The 23,106-nt window shown below is 39.5% G+C and overlaps 1 protein-coding gene across 1 annotated transcript in view; it reads left to right on the forward strand.

Moving 5' to 3' along the window:
* The first annotated feature begins 1,478 nt into the window (after nt 1-1,478).
* pdgfrb.S (platelet-derived growth factor receptor, beta polypeptide S homeolog) overlaps nt 1,479-23,106 on the forward strand; it is a 75,766-nt gene continuing 54,138 nt past the window's right edge. Inside the window, exon 1 of the mRNA XM_018254959.2 lies at nt 1,479-2,023. The gene's annotated coding sequence lies outside the window, so the exon portion shown is untranslated. The remainder of the gene's footprint in view (nt 2,024-23,106) is intronic.

Raw genomic sequence — 23,106 nt, forward strand, 5'->3', positions numbered from 1 at the left:
AATGGTTAAAAACATGTTCAAACAAAAATTTTTATTAGTTACAACTTTTAAAGACAATCCCACTTTAAATATAAAAAAAGCCAGCATTTTTTTTATAATTTTTATGACTTTTCGGCATACAGGATATGATGTCATTGACATAAGATTGAGGAGGATGATCATTTCGCCAGGTCTAAATTGGCGAAAGAAACTCTGGTGAAAGAGGTAAAATTCGCACTTTAGTGTATTTGCAGAGTAACAATCGTTCGCCTGAGCAAAAATTTGCCTGGTGAAAGGGTTCAAAACGTTGTTATAGTTATGAACTATTTTGCTAGTGAATTGTCCTTTACGCTTGTTAGTAAATTGGCTATGTCCCTGCAGATGAGATTGCAAATTTTCGCAAGCGTCGGCCACTTTACCCTTTAGTAAATCTGTCCCATAGACTCCCTTTTAATGAAATAATTGCTCCCAACTAAGATAAAATGAATACTTATTGGTGGCGAAACAATCCTACTGGGTTTATTTATTTAAATGTTTTTTTAGCAGTCTTAAAGGAATTGTTCAGTGTAAAAATAAAAACTGGGTAAATAGACAGGCTGTGCAAAATAAAAAATGTTTCTAATATAGTTAGTTAGCCAAAAATGTAATGTATAAAGGCTGGAGTGATTTCATGTATAACAAGTCAGTCAGATCACTACTTTTCAGCTCTCTTGGTTTACACTGACTGGTTACCCTGGCTACCAGGCACTAACCAATCAGAGACTTGAGGGGGGGCCACATGGGTCATATCTGTTGCTTTTGAATCTGAGCTGAATGCTGAGGATCAATTACAAACTCACTGAACAGAAATGTACCATGTGGCCCCCCTTCAAGTCGCTGACTAGCTCAGAGTTATAGAGCTGAAAAGCAGGAAGTTGGATTCTGGCTGTTTTATTAGATATCTGTTCACTCCAGCCTTTATATATTACATTTTTGGCTAACTAACTATATTAGAAACAGTTTTTATTTTGCACAGCCTATCTATTTACACAGTTTTTATTTTCACACTGAACTATTCCTTTAAGATACGAAGATCCAAATTACAGAAAGACCCCTTATCCAGGTCCTGGGAATTCTGAATAACATGTCCCATACCTGGATTTTTGGTGTAGCCTTTGCAGCAGTCTATAGTTTAAATACTATTTGTACTGAACCAATACTTAATTAGAAAAAGAATAGCTTCTTGACTGATGTTGCAGCTGAAAAATGCTGGGGACAGTTTTAACCTGAGCAACAATTAAAAACCCACCAATTTGTTGTTATAATAGGAGTCCATTTCATATGAGTTGGCGTTAATAAAGCCATGAGTCAGCAGCTGGCATCAGTTGTGAATTTTCTACACATCCCCTCATATCCTGAGAAAGAGAGAAAAAAAAGTGAAGACAAAAAAAAAGAGAGAGAAAATGAAGCTGAATTGAAAACAGACTCCCAGTCACCCTGACACAGAGAGGGGGAGTCAGGAGAGGTGGGCGTTACACATGGAAAAAGAAAGGGAGGATTGGAAAAGAGTAGAAAGCAAGACAGACTGTTTAAGCAGGAAAAGTGAAACTCTCTTCTGGTTTCCTTAAAGATTGAACAATTAGATTTTTTTCAGGGTCATCCTACAAAAAACTGATGTTCTTTCTATACATTTATCATTGAAGCTGCCATGTTGGCAGTATTCAAATACTGAAATATCAGGATAAACTTTTATCTTCAGCTCCCCTCTTAGAATTTCCATCAGTCTGAAGAAGTTCTACAGAGCCGGCTGATGCTGCTCGGATAGACTTTATTGCTCAATAACCAAGGCATGCCCCAAAACAACTCTTTTGGCAAACTTCTTTTCCTGACTTGCGCTGTATAAAATCCAATGGAAAAATTTGTCAAACATTCCAGCATTTGAAAAACTTCACTTTTCAAGACCTCGGCGAGAAGAAATTCAGACAGAGAGAGACAAACAGGAAGAGCTTGGGGGGAGATTTGGGAGCCCTGCAGAAATTCTCCATCTGACAGGAGCAGGACCCAGGTAAGTGAAGCTTTATACAGATATAGGAAATGGAGATTTGGGAAAACTGCCCTGCACTATTGTTACATTGGCTACCTACTAACTGTCAAAGTGAAAATAAAAGATATCATTGAATAGGCAGCAGTGGGAAAAGTAAAGTGAAGAAATGGGTTTTTCTTTGCCAGGTTTCAGTGGTGCTGATTCCCAGAACCTACCTAAGGGCGATGACACACAGAGCTACTAGTAACAGCGACTTGTCATGACTACAAAATAGACAAAAGTTATCAGGGCCAGAACTAGGGGTAAGCAGAGTAGGCACGTGCATAGGGCGCAAAGCTGGGGTGGGGTGCCAGGCACGTATCTTTTCTGCCTCCTACCCCTAGTCCGGTCCCCTCTCGCTGCTCTGGCCGGCTTGTGTGTCCTTTTCATGCATGCATAGCACGTCTTATTTTTGCACATGCTAGCCTATTGGGCAATGTGTCTGGCCAAGTTGCCTGGCTGGTCTGGCCCAGCGCTGATAGTGATAATAAGCTTTGCTAAGACACTTCATGTGTTTTAGCAGAGGCAAGTTTCAGTATTGTCTATGGCAGGGTATTTTTTTTGGTCTTCAACCAAATGCTTACTGTTAGCATATTAACAAAAGGCTTGATAGCAAGGAGCTAATCAAACATCTTTAGGATGAAGACACATGGAGCTACTGTCTTAGCTAAGCCAATTATCACTATTGTCCATATTGTAGCCATGACAAGTAGTTGCTACTAGTAGCTCTGTGTGTCTTCACATTTAGGGCTATTCCACACGGGGAGATAGCGACGCGTTTGCGGTCGCGGCGACAAAGCGCCGCGACAGTCGCCGCGACCGGCGCAGGCGACAGTTTTGTATGGGCGCCTATGTAAAAACGCCTGTGCTAACCACACAAGGCGATGCGCTTTTCAACAGTCGCCTGAAAAAGCCTGGCTTTGTGTGGACTAGCCCTTAGGGTCTTGCAGATTTGGGGAGATTAGTTGCCAGGCGACAAATCTCCTCTTCTTCAGGGCAACTAATCTCCTCGATCTGCCGTCCGCCGGCTAAAAGAAAATCGCCTGTGGTCAGGCACTCGGAGCGCTTAATTTTCCGAAGTCTACCATAATTGTCTCACGAGAAAACTTCGGGCGACTTCGAAAAACGGAGCGCTTCGAGTGCGGCGGAAGGCAGATCGGGGAGATTAGTCGCCGCGAAGAAGAGGAGATTTGTCGCCTGGCGACTAATCTCCCCGAATCTGCCTGAGTGGCCAGATGCTGTACCAGGTCCTACAGAGAGCAGTTTTTGGGCACAAAAAGTAATACCTGTAGAGTTTACCTAAGTTACCTGAATCCTCCTTTTCATATTGGGCAAAGGGCATGCTCAGTGTGCCACCCTGGGATACATTATGTGCATTGTAAAGCACTTATGGATGTGATACCATCAGACAGTGTGGGGGGGGGCCCTATGAACCAAAAATTTGTACTGTTGAGAAAGTACAGTACAGGTATGGGATCCATTATCCTGAAAGCTCCGAATTACAGAAAGGCCGTCTCAAATAGACTGCATTTTACCTAAATAATCCAAATTTTAAAGAAGAATGATTTCCTTTTTCCTTTATAAAGCAATACCTGTTACTTGATCCAAACTAAGATATAATCAATCCTTACTGGAAGCAAAACCAGTCTATTGGGGTTTATTAAGGTATGAAGATCAAAATTACTGAAAGATCTGATATCTGGAAAGCCCCAGGTCCCAGGCAGAGAGGTCCCATACCTGAACAACTTGAACCAATTGATGCTGTTTATGTGTGGGCAGAAGCGCTGTCTCCCAATACAGCTCCTGCACTCTGTCCCTTGTACCATTTGTGCCTAATGATAGATTAAAGAAAGCATTTCATTTAGGGCTGTCTTTCTCTCAAAGGTTATCAAAAGTCACAAAGTGCCCTCCAATTTAGACTTCCCAGTATTTAATGATGCCAATTTGTTAGGCACCCCACCGTGAATATAATCTCTACCCTTTGTCCCAGCTATATGACTTGCAGGAAACAATTTCTCTTCAGCAGGATTTAAGAACTTAATCTGTGATTGCTGTATGTTCCCTTTTAGATTGTAAACTGTGTTGAGCAGGATACTCCTCTGTTGAAAGTCAATATTATTATATATTGGTGGGACCACAAAAATATAAAATGGAGAAAAATTAAAAATCAGCGGATGCAAATTTGAAGTTTTACTGTATATGTAAGTGTACAGCCTTATATTCCACAGCACAGTGGAATGTTGACTCTTTATAAATACTTATTAATAATTTAAAAAAGGTAATTTTCTTAAAATGTAGCCAATGCACTGAAAGGGTTATAATTTCCGAATAAGTTATTTATAGCTTTTCCTACAAGGCTTCTTCCTGGTAAAGTCAGGCAAGCTTCTAACCTAGAATTGTCATGCTCTGGACACTGGAGGACTATGGATGCCTTTTAATTTTATCTTGCCAGAGCAAGCTGTATGGCATCTCCCACTTCTATTAAAGGGGGTTTTCACCTTTAAAGTAACTTGTAGTATGATGTAATGAATGATATTCTCAGACAATTTGCAAATTGTTTTCATTTTTTATATTTTGTGGTTTTATTCAGCAGCTCTCCAGTTTGCAATTTCAGCCATCTGGTTGCTAGGGTCCACAGTACCCTAGCAACATGTATTGACTTGAATAAGAGACCCACCCACTGGCATATGAATAAAAGAGGGTCTATATAGAAAGACGGTTAATAAATAGCAATAACAATATATATTTGTGGCCTTACAGAGCATTTGTTTATAGATGGGGTCAGTCAAGAAGAAGGCAAATAATTAGATCAAAAAGAAGGCAAATGATTAAAAAAAAAACTATAAAAAAACTATAAAAAAATGAAGGCCAATTGCAAAGTTACTTATAATTATCCATTCTATAACACTCTAAAAGTTAACTTAAAGTGGAACTACCCCTTTAACAAATGCCGAATACATATCTTTGTGCATAGAGCTAAGCATTTATAGAAAAAGACAATTAAAAACAGCTATATTTTCCCTTTAGCTACCTATGCTGGCCAAGTATCTTACACCGACGATATACAGACTCATCCCTTACTTCAAAGAGGCTACATGCAATAATGCTGATTTATGAGTGGCTCAGGGAGTTGTGGAAGAGAACAGCTAAATGCCTATTCACCAGAACAATGCATTCCAAATGAGCAGAGCCAGGGAGATGGCTCAGGTCCAGCTGAATGTTTCACTTTGTGTAAAACAAGTGCTTTGCCCTTAAAGACACAGTATTACATTTCACATCTTTGCAGCCAAAGCTCGCTGCGTGCCGAAAAGAATGTTTGGAAACAAATAAGATTATCCAACTGGGAGAGAGGATACACTGTAATATGAGTTCATAACTCCTCCACTCCGTAAATCAGAGCTGTCCAACTTTTTACATGTATCGGGTTGTTTACTTGACACATCATGTGTTCCCGGGCCAAAACTTTAAGCTGTAAAAGGCCCTCGATGCTGGGAGTTGAAATCCTGGTTGTTATAGATAATAATAACCTGCCTGGGTAATGTCTTCCACTATTGAACAGGACTGGGCCAAGCCGACCAGGCACCCTATGCAACCCAGCCGCCCACCATGCTTGTGTGCGCACTCGACTGAGCATGTGCTGTAGCAGAAGGGAGAGTGAAAGAGGGGAGAGCGACAGAGGGCAGAGAGCATGGACTAGGCACAGGCAAAAGGCACTATAACAGGTACCTGCCCAACGCCCCCTATTGTTGCGGCCTAGGCTTGTGCCTCTTCTGCCTATCCCTAGTTCCGGCCCTGCTGTTGAAAAGTTATGGCAACATGAAGCGAGCAGTCTAGAAAGTAAACATGGATAGGACTCATTTGTCCCCCAGTGCAGCAACCAATCAGAGATGTGCTTTCATTATTAAACCTGAAGTAGGCTAATCAAAAATGAATATGTTGCTTGGCTGACATGGGGTATTTGCCCAGTGTTACTAAATGAATGTAGATGGGTGTTGTACCTGGTACCATAGGGGGTGCTTTTTTCTAAAGGGGCAATGCCTTGCATATCCCAACTGCTCAACATATCCCAACATATCCTCAGGCATTCGACAAGTGCACCTCCATCATAAGTGACCCAAGATTATAATGAGTGCACCTTTTACTTCCCACAGAGTCTTTATGAAACCTAAAGGTGCAAACTACATTTAAACATTTAAAAATATCTACCTTAAATTGTTTACTGCCATGGGCAGAATTTTATTTCCCACGCAGAGAATTGTTTCTCTGTAGATGTATAACTATGACAAGCCCCCTGACAGCAGCCAGCTGGACATGCCTACGATTTGCAAAGTGCAACTGTTCTTGTTTGTAACATTAGTGTCAAATCTAAATATATAAGCATATGGGGAACCAGGACTAGATCTGTGAGGAATGAAGCCACATCATAGGCATGAAAACAATTTTTTTTTAATGTTTATTAAAAGGGTTACTTTCATTTAGAAGTTCAAGTTATGTTCAATGTGGTGATGTTGAGGGCCAGGCTGATACCTGCAGGACCTATGGGTTTACCCTTGGGTCAGGCAGGTTTGGGCCGAACTCGCTGCCCCATTTGCTGGTTGCAGGCAGATTCGGGTTGAGCTCTTCTGTTTGCTCTTCCCACCTGCGACCTTACACTACCGGCTTCCGGTTTTATAGGCCTGCGAGTGCCTGCCATTTTTGTGACACCATCAACAGGACGGTACTGGTCTATAAAAGGAAGGGGGAAGCCGAGTGCAGGTTGGGTGCTGGTCAAGTTTTTCTCGACCCTATGTATAATCAGTGAATTAGTGCGGTAGTGCATAGCGTGCTCTATAAACCAAACCATATTTAATTTTATTTACTTGAGTGGGAGCTCCCATGCTTTCAAATACTGAAGTGCATATAGGTGTAAATTGAATAGCACAGTTGTGTTTTGAGTGCCTATGGAGAATCTGCATGGGAAAGCACAATGGCAGCTCCCAAGTATTAATTCATGTAAACAGGCCCATATTTGTGGAAAGGCCACCTAGGCCCGGGCCTAGGGCGGCAGGATTTTAGGGGGGCGGCATGCTGCCCAACCACACCCCCATTGGTTCAAAAACACTGGGGAAGCGCTGGAGATACCATAACTTTTTTAATTTTCCATGCGCCAATCCCCATTCCAGATGAAAATTTGCACGAAAACAGAGGCGACGAACAGCTGTGGGCCTAGGGGCGCCCATTATGTAAATCCGGCCCTGCATGTAAAGAATGGATGCTCTATGTATATACTGTAAGTAGCTATGCCTTGAATTCTTACAATTTAAGGAACAGGTATAGGATCTGTTATCCAGAAACACGTTATCCAAAAAGCTCTGAATTACAGCAAGGCCATCTCCCATGGATTCCATTATAATCAAACAATCCAGATTTTAAAAAATGATTTACTTTTTCTCTGTAATAATAAAACAGCACCTTGTATTTGATCCAAACGAAGATATAATTAATCCTTATTTGAAGCAAAACCAGCCTATTGGGTTTATTTTAATGTTCACATGATTTTCTATTATGAAGATGTAAAGATTCAAATTATGGAAAGATCCGTTATCCGAATAATAGGATTCTGGATAATAGGTCCCATACCATAAATGTTTTGTATTTCACTTGAATATATCTTTAATTAATCACCACCTATTGTGACCATATGCACTGAAAGCTGATCTGGCCTTGGCTTCCAGTGTGGATGTTCTTAGGCTTGGATTGCCACCAGGAGGTCAAACACTGAAAATATATTTCTATCGCTTCGGTTTTCCGAAGTCACCCAAAGTGGCCTCACAAGGAAATTTTGGGGGACTTCGGAAAACGAATCAACAAGTATGCCATCCCGCCGGCGATTCACATTCTTGCTGGCGGAAGGCATTTTGTGAAGATTTTTTTTTCATCAGTACAGATTTGTCTTTTGGCGACTAATCTCCCCATGAGCCACCACCCTAAGCTCAGACGACAGCAGCACAGAGCATGTGTAGTGACTCACCAGGAAAGAAGTTGGGGAGCTACTGGCGAATCTTTGGAAGAAAAATCTTCCATGCTTAAGGGTTGTGGTTGCCTTGGGCTGGTACAGAAACCTAAAACATAATGTACAACATTTCTAGCTACTTCTTTATTATAGCTTTAGTTCTCCTTTAAATGGGTTGCTTATCTTTGTCTTAACTCTTAACATGGTGATATTCCTAACCAATTTGCAATTGGTTTTCAATTTGTGTTTTTGGGTTATTTAGCTTTTTATTCAGCTGCTCTCTCCAGTTTGCAATTTCAGGGTCAGAATTTCGCTAGCAACCATGCATTGATTTGAATAAGAGGCTGGAATAAGCATAGGAGAGCATAGTTGCACAGCTGCACTAGAAGACCAAACTTCCATTTAAAAAAATCTGGTCTCAACAATATTATTATTAATACCCATATTCCAGTTCATGAGGTCCTAATACAGAGCTGTGCAACAAGTTTGCCACCTGCCAGTGCTGTAACTATCACAGTAGACCCTATGTTCGCAGGAGGAGCCTGGCAACAGGGGGGCCCAGAACGCACTGTACTGTACTGTAGAGTGTCCCCTCTGCCCTTCTCCTACCTTAAATATAGTGGCATGCTGTGAGTTCCGGTAGGTGCAACGCAAGCATGGGTGGGGGGCTGGGTAAGAGGGACTGTTCGTGCTAGGCTACATTTGAAGATTTTTTTTCAGGGGGGCCGAGAGTGACCAAGTTAAGTCACTACCACCTGCCATGTTTGCTGGATCTCATCCCACTACCCCTATGCATAGTGCTCAGTATTGTTATGGAAAACCCCAATTCCCTAGAAATCCAGAAAATAGATTCCATACCTGTAGCTTCTTATAGAATTGGCCTTTCATAAGTGATTAGGCTGTAAGTTCAATTGTATAAGGCTGAGGAATGTCATTGTCATGTAAATAAAGGTTTATCAAATATAAACTGTGCATACAAATAAGGTGCCATACTTGCTTGAATTATTTGTCCCTGTTTTAGACCTGTTACAACACACAGCTGAATACCCTCTATATGTGTCATATCGGAGATCCCCAGACTTTTTCCCCTGGATCCTCCATAGCTGAGCCAAAACAATCAAATTAAAACATTTCTCCGGGAAATGAGGATGACATTATTTTATTTAACTCTTGCTGGTGTGTTTATACTTAACAATTGCAAAGAACATTTTCTGGGCAATAGTAAAAAACCCCCAGAAAACTACAACAATTTGCAGTTATGACCATTTTCAATCATAATAACTCTTAGCATACAGGTGTTCCTTCTCTCTGTAAATGTTTTTTTAAATATAACAAACATACCATATTTCTGTTTAATCATATAAGTTGGAGATACCGTACTGAATACTCTCAGAATAGTCATGGATGCCCACATCTCCCACTGGACCTGGGAAAGTCCTAGACACCAACACCATGGCAAAAAACTGTGAACTTATGTGGTCCTTATTTTATATTGGAGGTGGTCTGTGTGAGTTAGATCATAGCCCTAGATTAGCATGGTCCCATCCTTAACTGATAATTTACTGGCCAAAAACACACACACACACACACAAAAACATAACTTGGTGGCAACCCTAGCAGTAATCACCCAGTCCCCACTATGAATAGAACACACCTTTTGACAAATTACTTACTGGCCATGCAGTAGTGTGCGTGTGGTGACATAAAGGGGCAGGCCTATGATATATAGGCCTATGATGACATCACAGGCTGGCCTGGTTTCCCTGATTGTACTCCCCCTTTCCCGAACTAATGGTGGCTTTGCCAAAACTTTTACATTCTAAATGTTATTTGCTATATAAACACTTGCTTATTTCAACTTGAATGGCTGCCTCCATTGCTACATAGTAGTATACTGATATAAACTGTATATTACAGCCTCTGAAACAAACACACAGTTTTAGCCAGTACATTCTATTTAAATGCATACAAAAAATAAATTGTGTTGAATGACAAAACATGAGCCTGATTGTCCATAATTAAAACGGCTTATGGTAGAAAGACACATAGATATGCCCTAGTAATTTAGGCTTTGGAGCTGTTGGGCAGAAATACTGGCTACATACTTAGTCATCAGTTATTTTAGCATAGCAGATAGCAGATGTTGCAGTGGAAATAGGACAGTCGGGCTTGCTATCCTAGCACAGTTGTCGTGGTTTTGATGCTGCCTTTCTGGCTTGAGTTCAATGGCAGAATCACATTCCTCCATCAATGAATTCCACAAGTGCTGTGGATGCAAGTGCAGGGTGTGGGGTTTGACATTCTGGATGTAATAAACTTAGGGGATAATATATAAAAAAAACTCACAAGGTTTACAGCAAGTCAAATAAGACAGCAACCAACCATAGCAAACAATCAGTTATTTGCTTTCAAATAGGTGGGTTGCTATGGGTTAGTAGACCTGTTGCAAATTATTCTTTCTACTTATACTAAGCTTCATACGTATAATGGAACTCTGCACTTCAATTGCTATTCAGGGATAGGGGAAAAGCAAGAAGGCACCAGCTGCCTACCATGTAATTCTTCATTTGATGTTGAACTACAGCCCCCTCCCTGTTGTTCAACAACTACCAAGAGCCATAGGTCACACATATACAGTATAATAGGTACATTAAAAAGAACCAAAGACCCACTGCACTACTTGTTATGATTTACATTTTTATATAGCTATTCAAATTAAATAAATTTCTTCAGGCACAGAAAGCCCTTTGCAGACAGGGCCAGCAATGTAATAGGACAAAAAGAAACAATAATCTTACAGCTGTATTTGTAACTGCTTTGGGAAATGGTTCAAGGCAGACTGTTGCCCATGCTGCTTCATAATTTACCTAACAAATCAAACCCAGGCATCCCTGAGTCAGAACCCACAGTGCATACGCTGTTATGCCTTCATCTGTTTATGTTACATCTGTGTAATAGTGAGAATGCATGAGTCAGAGAATGAGCTAGTCAGCAGAGCCCATGGGAGTTATGACCAATACAGACCCATAAACATGTGATAATTTGATACCTTATATGCCTCAGAGCCCCCCACACCCAAAGCCAAGAAGCAAAAAGACAGACTGCAGCCGCGTGCATTGCAGCTTATGAGCGAAATAGAATCTGATAGACACAGGAAATAAAATAAACTATCCACTTGCAAGAGAAAGAACATTATGCAGCATTGTGTCGGACTAATCACACCAATAAATGAGAAAGGGCAGTCTTGCAGGATTGCAGTAGGGTGGTAAAGGCTGCTGTCAGCTCCTGTTGTGGTAATTTAGAGACTAAATAAAAAGTTGAGACCTCCATGCTGAAATAGGAGACATGCAAGAAGGAGGAAGCAGGAAGAAGAAGCAGATCTCTCCTTATGGCAAAAAGTTATAATGGCAAATGCAAGCAAGCATAAAGGGGTTGTTCAATTTTAAATTAACTTTTATTAGGATGCAGACTTTAATCTTCTGGGATAATTTACAATTGGTTTTCATTTATTATTATTTGAGGCTTTTGAGTTATTTAGTTTTTTTGTGGAGCAGTTCTCCAGTTTCCAGTTTCAGTAATCATGTTACTAGGGTCCAAAACACCCTAGCAACCATGCATCGATTTGAATAAGAGACTGGAATGTAAATAGGATAGAGCCTTAATAAAAATATGAGCAATATAAAGTAGCCGTTCAGAGCTACTATAGAAAAAGAAAAAATGAAGGCCAATTGAAAAGTTGCTTATAATTATCCATTCTATAACATACTAAAAGTTAACTTATAGATGAACCATGCCTTTAATTACAGGGTAACTTTAAACTTTGATAGGCCCAGCCTGATTAGTATCATACAGGTATGGAATTTGTTATCCAGAATGCTTGGGACCATTGCTTTCTGTATAGGGGATCTTTCTGTAATTTGGCTCTCCATACCTTAAGTTTACTTTAAATTTTTTTAAACATTAATTAAACCCCATTGAATTGTTTTAGCATCAATTAGGATTAATTATATTATATGTACTGAGAAAAAGGAAATCTTTTCAAAAAAATTTTAATAAAAATAACTATTTGACTAAAATGTCTACGGGATATGTCCTCCCTGCTATTTGGAACTTTCTTGATAAAGGGTTTCCAGATAACAGATCCTATACCTGTATTAGTAGTATTCTACCCAAGGCACCCAGCTAGTGTCGCCAAGGAGAGTCCTAAAGCAATGCCAGCTCCTCATCTCTCCAAGATAACCTCTGTCAGTATAAATAGCCAAGCAATGCCACTCTGGAGAGGAGACACTCCCACCCTCCCAAAAGACACTTACTACAAAAGAAAGTAGCATCACCACAGGGGCTGCAGAGATTGTAGTCACACCAGGACCCGGAGTTCTGAGGATGCCCAATGATGTAAATTAAAGGAAAATGCAGTGTTAGGGTGGTGGCACATTTGGCTACTAGGGGAGATTAGACACCCAGCGACAAATCGCATCTTCTTCGGGCAACTAATCTCCCCTAAATGTCTTCCCGTCGGCTCGAATGTAAATCGCCGGTGGGATGGCACTCGGATTTCTTTAGCTTTCCGAAGCCGCCCGAAGTTTCCTTGTGAGGCAAACAAAGATTTCCGAGTGCTATCCCGCTGGCGATGTACATTTTAGCCGATGGGAAGGCATTTAGGGGAGATTAGTCACATGTAGAAGAGGCGATTTGTCTCTGAGCGACTAATCTCCCCGAGTAGCCACGTCTGCCACCACCCTTAAAGGGCCAGCACAAGATTTAAGGTAGAACTGTTTATAATTTATAAAAAGGAAAAAAATTTATAAAAGGAAGAGACAAAACCCATACCCCTATGATTATTATTCTAAGGTGCCCGATGTTAACATGGAAACTGTGTAAGCAGTTTGCAATTCTGTTGTCAAGGGACCATATAGTACACAATATAAATTTGTTACATGTGTAGAATAATACGGAAGATCTTCGATCCACTTTTGGAAGATGTACTACCCCTTTCCTTGTACATCCCATTAGTGCAAGGGGGTTGGGACACAATCGGATCAACCCTGGCAGCCAGTAACTTGCCCTCTTTGACTCAACTTTACTTGTTTTCTCTAGAAAGGCCCTCTAACTGCACAGGATGTGTTGATAGATGGGCTGATGAGAGTAAATGGGATTAGATTTGACACAAGGGTAAGAATAACATATCAAGTAAGATCTCTGCATAAACATGGCAAAAAATGGCCACGGATGATAGACATCAGTGTAGAGAGATTTCTAGAACCCAGATAAGGGCTGATGTATAATATACCTACCGAATGCATAATGATTATTTCTGTGAGTCGGCATAGGTCTAAATTAGAGGTTCATCTTAAACTGCCTCATTAAATGTTAAATAGTCTCCCGATTCATCTGTATTTATTGTTTTGTGCTTTTTATTTCCCTTCCTATTCTGCCTTTGTCTCCAACTTAGAATGTATAATATTTGGTCACTAGGCTTAAAAACTGGTCTTTTTTTATTGTTTAGTTCTTGTGCTTGTGTAGGTATTCCTGTGGAATATAAAAGGGATTTCGGCTATCGTTATGATGGAACAGTGTTATAATATATATATATATATATATATATATATATATATATATATATATATATATATATATATATATATATATATATATATATATATATATATTGTATATATAATGAGATTGTTGCAGATTAACAGATTATCTATCAAGAAAAGTCTGAGTATTGATTGTTTATATCACTCTTTAAAGAATTAATAGACTCATCCATCACAACAATATCCACCATGGCATTCAACAACCTCACTGTTCTCACTGTCAAGAACCGCCGTTGCTTCAAAATGAAAGTTCTTTTCTTCTAGTCTGAAGGGGTGCTCCTGCTATTTCTCTATAATGTCCTCTAATGTACTTGTAAAGTGAAATCATGTCCCCTTTGTAAGCACCTTTTTTCCAGAGAAAACAACCCCAACCTTGACAGTCTAGCCTCATAATTTAAGTCTTCCATCCCTCTAATCAGTTTAGATCAATGTCTCTGCACTCTCTCCAGCTCATTTTGTTTGATTGGAGCCTGAAACTGCACTACATGATCCAGGTGAGGCCTCACCAGGAACCTATAAAGAGACACAATTATGTTTTCATCCCTTTTTTATGCAAGACAGAGCTTTATTTGCTTTAGCGGCCACAGACACTGCTCAGAATTAGTCAACTTGTTATCTACAAAAATCCTTAGATCCTTCTCAGTCAAGGAAACTCCCAACACACTGCCATTTAATGTAAAACTTGCATTTATATTATTTTTGCCAAATTACATAACCTTGCATTTATTAACAATAAATCTCATTTTCCAGTTTGCTGCCCAGTTTTCTAATTCACTCTGCAAAGTCAAATCACTCTGCAAAGTGCAGCATGCTGCATGGAACATATAGTTTCTGCACAATTTAGTATCATCAGCAAAAATTGAAACAGTGCCACAATGGCCACCTCCAGGTCATTAATAAATAAGTTGAAAAGCAAGGGACCTAGTACAGAGCTCTGCGGTGCTCCACAAACAACACTGGTCCAATTTGATAATGTTCAATTTAGCACAACTCTTTGTAGTTTATCTTTTAGCCAGTTCTCTATTCAGGTACAAATAATATATTCCAGACCAATATTCCTTAATTTAACCAGTAACCTTCCATTCTATGTGGCACTGTATCAAATGCCTTAGCAAAGTCTAAGTAGATCCCATTCAATGCCACACAAGAACTGAGGTCCCTGCTCACCTTCTCATAAAATGAACTTAAAGTAGTCTGGCAAGATCTATTACTCATAAAACTATGCTGGCACAAACTCATAGTATATAAAAAAAGATGCCTGTTCCAAGGACAATAGAACTGGTTTTAATTCTAATAATCCCGGTGTTAGTCTGGGATGCCAGGGGCCCACCAGAGAACCTTAGACCGTAGGCCCACTTTCCTAACTATTATTCCTCCTTTGCTCACTTAACCTCTTTATTCTCTTAGTCTTTTATATCTACTTACTATTCTGTTTATTAAGCATTTTTCTCATAAAGAAATAGGGAATGACTATGAAATAGGCTAAATGGTTAGAAGCAAGAGGGCCCACTGTCACCTGGGCCCATTTGGAGTTTTCCAGGTATCCTGGTGGGCCAGTCCGACACTGAATAATTCAGTAAATTATATACAGTAAGTTATTATAAGTTATTATAATTATTATAAACCAGTCATGGCATTTCATTATGTACTTTAGCAAGGACAGGGCTTGGGACACTGTTTCTATCTTTATTCTTTTATGGTAGAGAGTCCACGCTCTATAGAACTGGCAAGTTGAGTTTGAGAACTCAGGTTTTGGAAAAGGCTATCAGATATTTGTTTTCAGTAAACTACCTACAGCATGGCAGATCAAAGCTAATTGCTGATTTGTCGATGTAGGATGCAGAAGTTTTGCCCCAGTGTAAGCAAACGAAACACAGTTGTGTCCTCAAAAACCATGGCTCATAATGAATGCTCACATATGGCAATAGAAGTGAAAAATAACAACATCCTTACTTGGCAGTACAGGAATCACTGCCAACAAACACAAACGGCACACAGACAAGCCACATAGTTTATCCTCTACTCATGAGCACAGAGGAATATAAAATAGGGTGCAGTGCCCCAGATTCCTCACTGAGCAAAACCATCCTTGTTTTATTTACATCCTAGCCAAGCACATCTTTTGCTCTATCTGCTGTGGTTTGGAACTGTATAAGAAATCTTTGCTCTAGTGTGGCTCCGCAATTGGCAGTGTTAAATCGCTGCATTCATGTAAGATTTGCTTTATCTGGCAAGACACACTGTCTTTTTTCTTGGGCTTCACATAATATGTTTGCGTATGGGTTAGCATGAAGCGTGGCCAGGAAAAAGAGAAGCAATAATTTCTCTTCTCACTAGTAACCATGAAAAAAAAGCTGAGCCTGCAAGACTCGTGGACTGCTGCCCTCAAATCAGAGGCTGGCCAAAATTTTATGGGCATACAGAACAAAATGTTATTTTAAACGATATTATAAAAGACTTTCCATGTGATACTTTCTGGGTTTTATTTATATTTTTTAAAAGAAACAGTGTTTTTGTTCCCAATCTGATGAGGCGAGATTTGTAGGTTTTCTCTTTTTAAGGTACAGTATATATATATATATATATATATATATATTATATATATATATATATACAGTATATACTTATATATATATGCTTTCCTTGTCTTTTGGGGAAAGCCACCAGCAGCAGTTTAAAAGGTGTGAGTGCAAGAACTTGAAGACCTGGTATCATTGTTTCATGACTCAGTGAAAGTTGTGTATTATAAGAAATAATGTACCATTCAAAAAAACAAACAAAGATATGCTCCTTAAATTCCATGACCTATATAAAAATATTCAGTGGCTTTTAAATGTTTAAAGAAAAAAGAAAGTCTAGATACATCACACCACTTCTAGACCTCTAGACCAGCCCAAGGTCACCACAGCACTGTGCGTCTCTAGATATCCCCAGCAAGTGCAGTGCCACCTTTTTGATCTTTTTGACTATAATTATCCTGATATTTTACACAGTACAGAAGATAGTTTCAGTTTGTTATTCAACATATGGGGCTTAGTATGTTTTGTAATGTTATATCCTTCATCAGGCTAAATACAGATGCACAAATAGTTTTCCATCGTTAAAATAAGCTACTCACTGGAATGCTGTTGCTACCATGGGTACATTTTGCTAAATGGCTGTTGTTTTCTCTTTCCATCATTGTTGCTAAGTTGCCTGGGAATTGGACCATAAAACCATTGACTGATATCATAGGAAAACGAAGACCTTTGCAAATAGTCATTAAGCCCATTTTCTTTAATTTTGTTGCAAATGTAACTGCTAAACTATCCTTCCATTCCAAAACCGAGGGGTGGTTGTTAAGTGGAGGACATCTGGCCAAGGTTTTTGATGTGTAAAAGAAAAAAAACTATAAATCAGAGAGAGACTGGTTCTCTTTTGATAAGTGGTTTCCAGGGCTCAGGTTGTTAGGGAGCAAATTGGGGAGAATGTCCTTCTAGGTATACAGCTTTAAGATGCATTAGAGGACAGAGGCATGCGGCAACCAACAGCAATGTTCGTATGCATGCTCAGAGGGGAGGATAGGTGCCTCTTCTGCCTAGTTCCGGCCCTAGTTTTGTAAGTTGTATTATGTTGATTTTTCATATAGCACTAGTCTTTTATTCTCTTGGCATTCTACAGCAATGTGTCAGGTCATATTAACTTCAAAAAATAAGTGAAAATTTGAAAATGTGACACAAATTTGAATATTATCACATTATTCATTAATAATATTCACTTAAAATTATCAGAAGAAAATTAAAACTAAAAGAAAAATTAGAAAGATTGGAAAAGATTGGAAAATTGAAGATATAGTTAAACATTACATTTTTCATTGAGTAATACTTAAGGGAACCATGCCCTACCCCAGGCATTATTGGGTCTCCCACTCCAGAAGGACCAACTCCAAATATCAGTTCTCTACATTGCTTTTTACATATATGGCAGTGATACAATTCTTTTTTTGGGATCAATAATTTTTGTAAGTTGGAACATTCTATCAAACTGAATCTCAGTAGCTTGAAAAAAAAGTGTATTGTTAAATAGAGGCACAAGACTATAGAGCATACATGCCATTGTAAGAACTTCAAGATCTCTATGAATAAGTGGGAGGAGGAGGCATTAATTAAGTGCCGGGGCTGTAAAGTTATTGCCTGTGCCATGTTGTTGTTTTGAAGCTCAGTGTATTATACACATAGTTCTGATTTTAGTGGAGTGCAGAACATTGATTTAGAACTGTCCTTAGTGCATACATCCCAACTCAAAATGTAAAATCTGATAGTTGTAGGCCTTGCCCATGCAAATCCCACCAACTTTTGTGTAAGAGTTTTGGGTCTGCTAAGGTATGTCTTAGTGGCGTTGTGGCCACATTTATTCATTGGTTGAATTATTTAACATCATCACAACAACATCTCCTAACAAACTCTGGCCATTAGTGGGTTCTAGTTTGGTTACTTCAATAACTGAATAGATGGCGGTAATACTTTGTTTTTGTACAGCTGCCTTTTTTGTTTGCCTTATTAAAGATAATGCTATGTATTAATTTCAAAGGAGACCAGCATTTCGAAGGGGACCCCTTGCTGAGTTTTCCCGGTACCCATGACTGTTTCCTTAATGAAACAAGGAATGCACTCTGACAAATTTCAAATTTGTGCTTGAAAGAGAGAACTGAAACAATATGATCTAAAAATTAACGTAAAGACCAGCTTGCTGGTGCTTTATAAATGAGCTATTGCATCTACCCACCCCATTGTAATCCAATTTATTTAAACAGAACAGGAATTTTTCTAACTTGTTTCATGCCAAAGTTTTTGCAGTTTCAGTTTGTACCTTGTTTTAATGCTCACGTGCTGTTTGTTCTTTTTCTATACTGGCATTATTTTAATTTCCTTTTTCCCATTCTCTGGGGCAGACTGAGCTTTCCATTATGTTTTATTTGGCAGGAATATCACTGGCAAAGAATTGAAAAATAGTTTGGTCAAAATGTGACCAAATTCATTGCCAGTTAAGTACTTTGTCACATTACCAAGTTCATTTGGCTGTGCATGACGATGCACGTGTCCGTCTTCTTTAAGCAAATAACATTTGTGCCGGTGAGAATAACCCTGTTTGTTATTATGATGAGTGCAGCCTCAGATCTCACAAATAACTTATATTCCCATAACAGTCATGAGGAATATTCAAGCCTTATTTGAGGTTGATTCATTTTCCCAGTAAATTATTTTTCTGAAACTGTCTAGGCGAAAACCCTTCCCGAATGCGAGGAGGAGTATGAGGGGGAAATTATCCCTCCCACACTGCAATATGAATTTTATAATTTCTGCAGTAAAAATCCTTTTAAATTGCTTTTTAGTTCTGTTTGTGGTACGTCACTCTTGAAATGATGAGAAAATGACATAAAAAGAACACATCTTTTGGTCTGACAATGAGAATCTTAGCAATTAGGAAATTTATCCCTAAGTGTATGCGTGGCCAATACAGCTTATGCCAGCTCATATGGGGAAGGACTACATAAGGCGTTCTGAACTTGATCAGTGGTGGAACTAGAACTTTATATGTATACACAGGTATGGGAACCCATTATCCAGAAAGTTTAAGCAAATAATCCTATCCATAAGTAGGTCCCTAGCATTCCGGATAATAGATCCCACACACACACATAATTTTAAAGATAGACTGGTTCATTCATATACAGGGCTTCCCTATTCACCCATACTACTTAGTTGGCCACATCCACCCCCACAGGGTGTAGATATTTAGCCCACTGTAGAGCTAGGGGTTGGCAGAAGTGCCTAGGAAATAATGCTTAGGGTGGTGTTAGGCATTAGTGTTGTACTGGTTGACCTGAAAGCCATGGTGACCCACGGGTTAACCACTGGTTAGGTGGGTTGGGGTTGAAATTTGGCCAACCATTGCGGGTTAGAGTTGGGTGCAGGTCAGACTTTGTAAGTACATTCCTCCTCTGCTTGGCATCAGAGGCACACACAGAAGTAGTGAGAAGGTATGGGAACATATTGGCGCAGGTCCTTCATGGCAACATTTTGCAGGTTAGAAGGTTAAGATCCTGCAGGTTATGATCAGGTGCGGGTTTAGTTTTTCTTGACCTGCACATCAATTCTAGGCACATACCTCTTCTATCTGTTTATAACTACTGTAGTTCAGGATCCTGCAGGATCGCCAGATAGGCGTCAGCCACAAAATAAGACAGGGCTGCTGGTTTTTGTCCCCAAGTAAAAAGTAGACAGCACAGGAGCACATGATTTGTCACTGCATTGTTCTGTAAAGCATGTTATTGAATAAAAATAGAAAACGTTAAATTATCCCAGGCAGAGACAGGGTAGAATGTAAAAAACAGATGGACTACAGCATCACACAATATGTATAATATAATTTGTTATACTGGGTTTAAACCACATGCAAGGGTGTAGCAACAAAGTATCAACGCATCCAACCTCCTCCCTTGGCACCGAACATGCCATTTTTTAAAAGGGAAATGTTACTAACATTGTGTCAGTCATACATTTCCCTACACAACATTGAGTGTGTAGATTAATGTGTCTTTATCAACAGACATTTTATTGATATGTTGTTGTTATTATTATTATATTCTGTTTAAAGCCTATGGCCTCTGTTTTTCCACAAATGGTTAATATGATTATTTTTTTTCCTTTTATTTTTAGCATAATGCACAAAATGCATGACTGATGCCTGGCTTTTTGTAAAATTTGGGTATATTTTAAGATGGGCTGATTGCCAAGCAGATGTTGTGCTTTAGTTTTTTATCTTGGGGGCCTGTGGGCTTTAGGCTGAGAAGAGATGACCGGTTCCCAGAGGCCTTATGACCTTTGCATAGTGGAGCACTGAATTTCTGCCCTGTATGTGCAAGCATGAACATAGAGCTACATCATGGAAAAATTGTGGGCTTCACACAGACAGCCACAGATATTGCACCACATCCTCATTCCTATAAACAATCTGTCAGAGGCTAAAAATGGCAGAAACACATAACTGAGTTTATACAGTAAATGCTTTGGGCGGTAGTATCTGTCATGCATCGAAGATGGCTCAATATTTTTATTATAGCAATAGTTAAATGTACAGACAAGGGTTAAGCAAAGAGGAGTCAAAATGCATGGAAGGGCTTGGGCAGGACCTGCGATAACAAGAAGCCAGCTTGAGCAAAGAGGAAATGACAGAATCACAGAAGGGGTTTAAATAGAGAGTTTTGGTGCCAAAACTACAGGAGGAAGTGATCTAGAGGCAGAAGGGCAAAAGTAATTGGCAAAAGGGCCCTTACAGCTTCATAATGCGCAACTGCGCATTTCATGTCACCTCGTGTGTCAGAGTGTCTACGTTCGGTGATGCAACGAAAATGACTAAGATGCACACGCAAAAGTGGGATCCGGAGCGCAACAGTCGGTCAGCACGAACAGACAAAGATGAGTACATCTGATCGATGGCGCGCCTTAAGGTGGTCAAACACTATAAGATCCACTCGTTTTGCAAGGTTGCCCACTAACGGCTGGGAGATATCGGATGAATCCGAAAGTTCTCCCATGGGGCTGAACGATTGTATTACAATACTATGAATGGGCTCCGACGGGTCGCAGGACCGTATCCAACCGCAACCAACTGATGCAGTCCTGGATCGTACAAAAAAATCAATATCTGCCCAATTTGTGGCCTAATATCGATCGGGAGGACCTGTCAGGAACCTCCACATATGGGCACATAAGCTGCCGAATCGGTCTAAAGGACCGATATTGGCAGCTTTAATCTGCCCGTGTATGGCCACCTTTACAGTGGACCTTTACAGTGGTTAATAGAGATCGCATTCAGGCTAAGGGAAATAATAGTTTTGTTTGCAAAATAAAAGTGCTCTTTAATTAATTTGTTTTTTTAGGGGGGGGATCTGTTGAGAATTCTCTTAACTCTAGAAATTGTTTGGATTTTTACTTTAAGCACAAGGTTAATTATAGATAATTATTGACATTCCCTGCTACTATTGAACAGATTACTGAGATTGACTTCTCCCGATATAATTTGCATTTAGAAAACATTTCTTATTTTGGTCTAATCTAATGTACATTATAAAATGTATTTACATATGTGTATGCTGTATTATTAAGATCTTTTTGTCAGTGAGTTCCCAATGGCTGTACTGCTCATTAAATTCCCTCTTTCTGTTGTGAGAATTTAGCCCATGAAGTGCCTACTGAGCAAGAAATGCATAGTGCCATTGGAGATGATTATATTTGAATTTTATTTCAATGAAAACTATTTTTATTTTTTTGTCCTGTGGGTATCCTAGAGTCCTGGGGGGGGGGGGTCACTTGTGTTTGCATAGCTGATGGTTTTCTACTCCCCAAGCTGAGAGTCTGGGGCTGGTGTACCTGGCCACTGTTTCTGAGTTTATTCACATTTTTTACTTTCTTTCTCCTTTCTAAACATAAATCATATATCAGGAAAAGGCTCATTCTGGGCTCCCAAGGTCCATCATCCATAAGTTAAGAGAATCTGGGGGTAGCTGTACTGCGGCAGCTGGAGTCTATCTTTGGGGGAAATTCTGGTTCAGTAAGTGTTGTTTACATTGTCTGTCTAGAAGACAATATATTTATTTTTTTACCAGTTACATCTCTGTGCAGCTGCTGAACACATCTGACTTAAAATTATAGCCAAAGTAAGATCTAATACATGGCCTAATATATTCTTTTGTCATGAGTCATCAAGATCCTGTTTTGTAACTGTGGCCCTCAACTTTGGAGTAAATTTATTCTACTTTTTGGAGCCTACCACTGATCATTATCGCCATCCGGCTACATTTTAAGGCATATCTAAAAATAATAACAAATTACAATAATAAATAACAAATCTAAACTTTTGTGCCCTTTAGGCTGGGGCCTCCACTGGTGGTGAGCCCCACAGTTTGGATATAAGTTCCATGAACAGGGCCCTCTTTTACATCTGTATCGGTCAGTATACACCCTTCTATGGTACAATGCTACAGAATATGTTGCTGCTATTTTTTTTTTAAAAATTAACCTTTTAACAATGATAAGCTCTAAGACATTTTGCTGTTAATGCAAGTCAGAACGCTTTAAAATTAAAATAGATTTTCTGTTTCCAAAGAGAACAAGAGAACATTTTTCTTGGCACGCAGCAAATGGCTGAGAACAGCCTGCATCTGCAAAATAACAGAAATGCAGGGCCCTTGCATTAGTTCACTTGACCTCTTTCCCACACAAACAGCCCGCACATTTCAACTAATTATTTCTGTTTAACCACTTCTCTGCTCGGGGCAGCACCAGGATTGGACTAGGATTCAAATTAGGCTCTGGTATTCCTAGTACACAGAGACCCAAACAGCTTACTTAATAGTCACTTTCTATGGCATCTTACAGCAGCCCCTCTGGCATTTGCCAGAACACACAGATTGCCAGTCCAGGCCTGGGCCG

Source organism: Xenopus laevis, chromosome 3S (assembly GCF_017654675.1).
Source record: "Xenopus laevis strain J_2021 chromosome 3S, Xenopus_laevis_v10.1, whole genome shotgun sequence".
NCBI classification, from domain to species: domain Eukaryota; kingdom Metazoa; phylum Chordata; class Amphibia; order Anura; family Pipidae; genus Xenopus; species Xenopus laevis.